Here is a 6096-nt window from a genome sequence, read left to right as displayed (position 1 = left end):
TGCAAGAGCTTACATAGAGACCACAGGGAGCGAGATAGGAAGGGAAGTACCAGGAGGCTGTAGGCCTGGTCAAAGCTGTGTTATGCCTGTGGACAAAGGGAATACCTAAAAAGAGAGTACCCCTACTGGGACAGGGACAAGAAGCTTCACACAGAAGGCAGGAAACCAGAAAGCCAAAGAAGTCCAACATGGGAGGGAGAACAGGAAGGGGAGGGGCCTGTTTTGCCTGTGGTCAGAAGGGGATGCCTATTTATGAAGCGTGAGGGCAAGGCTAGCCCAAGGGAAGGCCAAGTGGCCTACTCCCAAGACAAGGCAAAGGGTTTGTTTTAGGTGCCATGGGGTCGGCCATATAAAGAGGCACTGGCCTCTTAAGAATGGGCATTGTAGCAAAGGGAAAGGCAGGGACCCCAGTGAAATAGGAAAGAAGGAGGAGGTGGTGTCTGGAGACCAGCATATGCCAGAGACTGTCAAGATAGACATGGCAGCAATGGACCTTGCAGGTGGTTATCCCACACACCCAGCAGGGGGGTAGTAAAGAGGTAACATGAGATGATTGGCAGGGAGAGGGCCCAGATAGACATAGGAACTAACAATGAAGTGGAGTAAGCTACGGTGAAAACTCAGACCTTGAGTGAAAGGGTGGTAGGGGATCCTGTGGAGCAAGTGAAGGGAGCGCTCCAGGGGAAACTAATAGCAGCAGAACCAGACCTGCAAATAGCTGAAGGAGACCTGGAGTTTCAACAGGAAAAGTTTAGGGACGTCATGGAGGACCAGCATAATTTGTGTCTCCTGGTGGAGGAAACAGAACAAGAGAGGGATGACCTGTAGGCACAGGGCAGGAGGCATCCACACCCCTGAGAGGGAGGGTATGTGATGGGGTGTCCACCCCACACAGGACGGGAAGTGTTTAAAGTGGTGAGACAGGCCTGCACCTGAAGAAGGATACAAGGAGCAGGCCACTGATTGGAAATGGGCTCAGCTGGGCAGGAACAGGAGGGGCCTGCAGAAAGCCCAGGAGTTGTGAGCAGCAAAAGGCTGTAAGGAAGTGAACTACAGTTACTCTGGGAGGATGGAGTTTGAGTTGACAAACCCAGAAAGAGAGGGCAGCAGGTAAGTGGGGAAAAGCCCAGGGAAACACCAGCAAGGGGTAGGACTGTGTGGACCTTGGTTGCTTGTTAGAGGATCCCTGGGCTGGAACCCACTGTAGAGGGTGGGCCTGTGTTCCCCTACCAGGCACTGGGAAATGACATAGGGTGTTGCAGATACCAGCTGGACAGCTTGTCTGGAAGGACTTTGATTTCCCTGGAAGGAGAGAACCTTAGTGACTTGGCTGCAGAACCAAGCCATGAACAGGAAGCTGCAGGAGTGAAAGGGCCCTCAGTGTGAAAAAAACAACACATACTGTGCTCCTCTGGGGGGCTGTCTGCCTGGCAAAAGCAAATCCCCAGAGCTGCTAGCAGGCAGCACCCCATACGGTAAGTGGACTCCATAACACTCAGAGTGATGGAGAATTTAATATCCCTTGGTAATCTGTTCCAGTGGTTAATTAACCTCATTGCTTAAAAAATGTGCATCTTAATTCCAGTTTGAACTTTGCTTACTTCAGCTCCCAGCCACTGGATTTTGTTATGATGGGTTAAAGAGTCCCGCATTAGGGCTGGGGATCTTCCTGGAGCGGCTGGTGTTACTAACATCTCAAAGTGCTTGGGAGATTTGTAAAACTTAATTCAATTTAGAAATATTTTTCCTGTAGTTTACAATGATCTTTCCCACCCGCAAGGCTATGGTTTTTTTAAAAGCATATTTCTAGTTGAGAGTACCTTGCCCTGTGTATTAGGGATATGTATAAGTACTCTCCACCATTCAGCTGGCCCAAGCTGTGTATAATGCTTATATGCTGTTACTTTTTTTTCTTTAATTTTGAAATTTTTCTCATCCGTCTCCTGTGTCTTTATTGTGTGTATCCATTAAAGGAACACAAACCGAAGTGTGTTTGAATCAAACATTCAAATCCCTGATGCTCCAGTAGCTTAAAAATTAGATACACCAGGTTTACCTATGCCAGGTTATAATGGGGGAAGGGAAAATAGTAACTTCATAATTCATAACAACATAATTGTGTTGTGGTAGTGGCCAGAGGTCATGATCAAGGCTCCTTTTGTTAGGTGCTGTACAAACACATAGGAACACACAATTAAAAGTCCTTGATCCCAAGCTCCTTCAAGCCAACAGAAAGACTCCCATTGACTTCAGCTGGCTTCAGAGCAGACCCTAAGCTTGCGGCTGTGATTCACAAGATGCTAAACACTCTGGCTCCGATGCACCAAATCATGTATGTGACTTCAATTGGATTAATCACATACTTAAACTTAAGAACGTTCTTATGTGCTGTGCTGGGTTGGAACCAGAACATTCAGCACTGTGATGGGGTGCCTCTCTGCTGCCGCTTGCCAGATGCCTTGCTGCCTGGGAAAACCTCCTCCTCCCCAGGAAGGTGTCTTGCTGCAAGGGAAAAACAGTGAATTTGGACCTCCAGGGGTTTCCTAGAGAGGCCTCCCATGATCAGCTGTAGGCAGAACCAGTGAGACTTGGCCTTGTGGTGCCAAAAGGGCGGGCAACAGGTGGAGGCCAATCAGGGCCCAGCAGCCCAGATCAAAAAGGGCTGGGTGCTTCCACTAGAGGCCAGTTCTGGGAGAAGACAGGACAGGGAAGTCTCTCCCTGCCCTAACTCAAGTAACCTGGCCTGGACAGGAATCTAATCTTGACAGTATTTGCCTTGGGTCTCTGAAGACTAACATTTATAATATGGGCTTTAACACCCTGGTGGCTAGTTTGAGTTCAGTGTTAACTTGTTTTCTGTAAGGCCTGTGCTGAGCTGACTCCATGAAGTACCTGGTTCAGGTCACTCCTTAACAAGTGCCTTGTGCAATGGAGGCTTTAGTGCCTTGATTGTAGTTCTCAAGGCTGTGTGTTTTAAAGATGATGCTCACCACTCCCATGGAGAGAATTCTGCTTTCTAAAGCAAGCTCGGCTCCTGACTATGGAAGTAGGAGGGAGTTCTTATTCTGGCTTGGGGCATTATGAAACATGGCAATCAGATGCTTCACATGGAAAATATGTGGAAGCTTGTTCTTAAAGGCCCCATCCTCCTCTGCCTTGGCCCTGTGACTTGTGTTTTTTCCCTGGTGCATGGCTAGCTTGAGGGGAGGGGTATGTGACTTCACAGCCCTACAATATTTAAGTTATAACTACAACATGCTCCATTTCCTATCTGGCTAAGTATATGACTCTCATCATTCTAGTATCTGAGCAACTCACAATCATGGATTTTATCTTCACAACCCTTCTGTAAGCTAAGGAGGTATCCCCAGCATTTACAGATGAAAAACTGAGACAGAGCAGGTTAAGGCATTTGCCCAAGGTCACACAGGAAGTTGGTAGCTGAGCCAGGAACTGAAGCCAGGTCTTTGAGTCCCATGCAGGCCTTAACCACTAAACTTTCCTTCCTGAACAACTCCAAGTTGAGAAAGGTGGTGGAAATAGTTACATGATGGTCGTTAGTGTGTATGAAGGGCGATGTGTATCTGGATGAGTCTGTAGGGATGTGTCCATGTGGAAAATCTTGGTCAAGATTTTAAGAAGTGGCTAGTGATTTTGGGGTTGTTGTTTTTTTTTTTTGAGGGTGCCCACTTGAAGACTCCTAGAAGGTGAGAGCTCAGCACGTTCAGAAGGGTAGACTCCTTCTAGGAGTCTCAATTTGGACACCCAAACTCATGGCTCACTTAAAATCTTGGCTTTTAATTAGAATACAGGCTTGGGTTCTGCAAGGTCTTTAATGACACATAACTTTTAGCATCTAAATAGGCCCACTGAGTTTAAAGGGATTACTTGTGATTTAGTTATGCACGTGCTTTAGTACCTTGCTGAACAGGGTCTGTAATGAACTCAATAATTGGACAATACGTCGTTTGAATATGTTTAGAGCTTCAGAAGAGATATTCCATAATGCTGTTGTCTCAAATGAAACTTTGGCTTTTATCTTGAAATATAATAACCATCTGTTGACCTTCACATCTGCACTTTCTTTCCATTTATTCCTGTACTGAAAGCAATTATGTAAGGCTTCAGATCAGTCACCACCGCTGGGACTTCATTTACAGTCAGGAACAGTTTATATAAGGAGCAAATTCACAATTAGAATAGATCACTGCTGCTTCTAATCCCTTCCTATAATCGCTCTGTTTCCTCTTCTTGTTAATGGGAAGTTCCTGGAATGGTGGAATTAAGATGCAGAGGAAAAGTCCCACATTAAAACCGCCTGACGGGCTCAGCAGGGGAAAGTCATGCAACCACTGTGCTGAAACAGAAACAAGTGTGCCTCTTAATCTAGTTTAACAAAGGCATAGGAGGGCACAGTTGTTCACGTTTCCATAGCAGGGAGTTATCAATTTGTCGCACCTGCAGGACATTGACTTCAGTTACAGCACTACCTTGTGCTCTCAAGGTGATGTAAACTCCATCATAGAATTATTCAGGGATGTACACGGAATGAGTGGAATATGACGCTCTCTAAATTACAGCAGTAAACGTAAGCATTTAAAAAGCAAATTAAAAGATTATGATGTGTTGGTGTAGAATGGTGGTTCTGTCACACACACACACACGCTGAGTAAAGCCTTAAGGTAAGGAAACAAGAAGGGATTGTAGAGAGAGCTGCTCCTCCTTCTCAAGGGCATGGAGAAAGGTTGGGTTCAGGCTGTCCTCCATGTTGTTCCTCTCAGGACAGGGAATACGCCGGAGCTCAGTCGCCTAATCCCACATTTTCCTGTTCTTCATGCCTGTCTGACTCAGCTGGTGTTCAGGTGTCACTGAGAATGGAATTTGGATTCCGAGGGAGAACTTTGTTGCCTGAAGGCGAGTTCTGCAAGGGGGAAAAATGGCCCTGCCCTGCCTCAAAAGTAACTGATAGCCCCCGTAGAATAAATATGAGGGAGGGAATCTCTTTAAAAAGACTGAGTGGACAACTTGTGTCCTGCTGGGTGAAGCATTCTGAATTTATACTGATGGTCATGTGTCTATTTGGTTACCAGCTGGACCCAGTACTTACATATACCTTCATTTATTACTCTCTGTTTGCCCTCTGTCTGATATGCTGTGCCGATACTGTTGGTCTTTAATATCTTGGCTGTCCCATGCTTTCTGACCTAGTAATTAAAATGTCTGCTGCTGTAGCATACATGCAAAATGCATGGTTGCTGAATCCCACAATATTTGGTGTGTTTTCATAAAGTCCCAGCTCCTTGAGGCAAGCAGTAACATGAAAATGTCACTTTAAGCTTTAATTTTTTTATTTTATAGCTCTCATGGGTTTGAAGAAAGCTTGGAAATGGTACCCAAGAGGGTTAAAAACCAGAAGGCAAATAAGATTTTAAAAAAACAGTGTTGTGGGTTTTTTTTAGAAGACAAACAAACAGTCTCATGATTTTGGGGCCTGGCACATAATATTTTGAAAAATGTTTGGGGTTCGCAATACCATGAATGTTCTAACAGTGGGTGAGCCAAGTATGTATGTCGTCATGTAGGCAAGAATTCTGCCTGGGTGATGGGGTTCCCTAAAGTCGTTGGGGCCCAGTTCTGCTCCCGCTGAAGTCCAGTGAGTCATCCACACAGATCTCTTTGCAAGCTTGAGGCAATAGTATGTTACACATTCAAATCTAGTCCACAAGCACCCAGCGTTCTCACTATAAAGGCATCATTTATTATAACACGGTGTGGGTTAAGGGAATACAGACTACAAAACATACAAAGTGCTTATGTATTTTTGAGCCTCGTTGACACGTGCTCTGTAATAGCAGCAAGACATATCTGAGTGCCATCCTATGAAGCAGGATTTGCGACTGCAACTTCTTAGTTTGCAGGTAACAAGTATTCCAACTTGAGAATTATATTACTTTGTGTGAACTTGGCTACAAGTGAAAGTCATCAGCATGGCCAGCATTTAAAAGCAGCACAACTGTCAAGTGATTTCCTTTTAAAGGGGTATTATATACACTAAAACAAATCCATATAAATACATATATAAACCATTGCACAAAA

This window comes from Gopherus flavomarginatus, chromosome 19, assembly GCF_025201925.1.
Source record: "Gopherus flavomarginatus isolate rGopFla2 chromosome 19, rGopFla2.mat.asm, whole genome shotgun sequence".
Classification (NCBI taxonomy): domain Eukaryota; kingdom Metazoa; phylum Chordata; order Testudines; family Testudinidae; genus Gopherus; species Gopherus flavomarginatus.
This window is presented reverse-complemented; position numbering follows the sequence as displayed.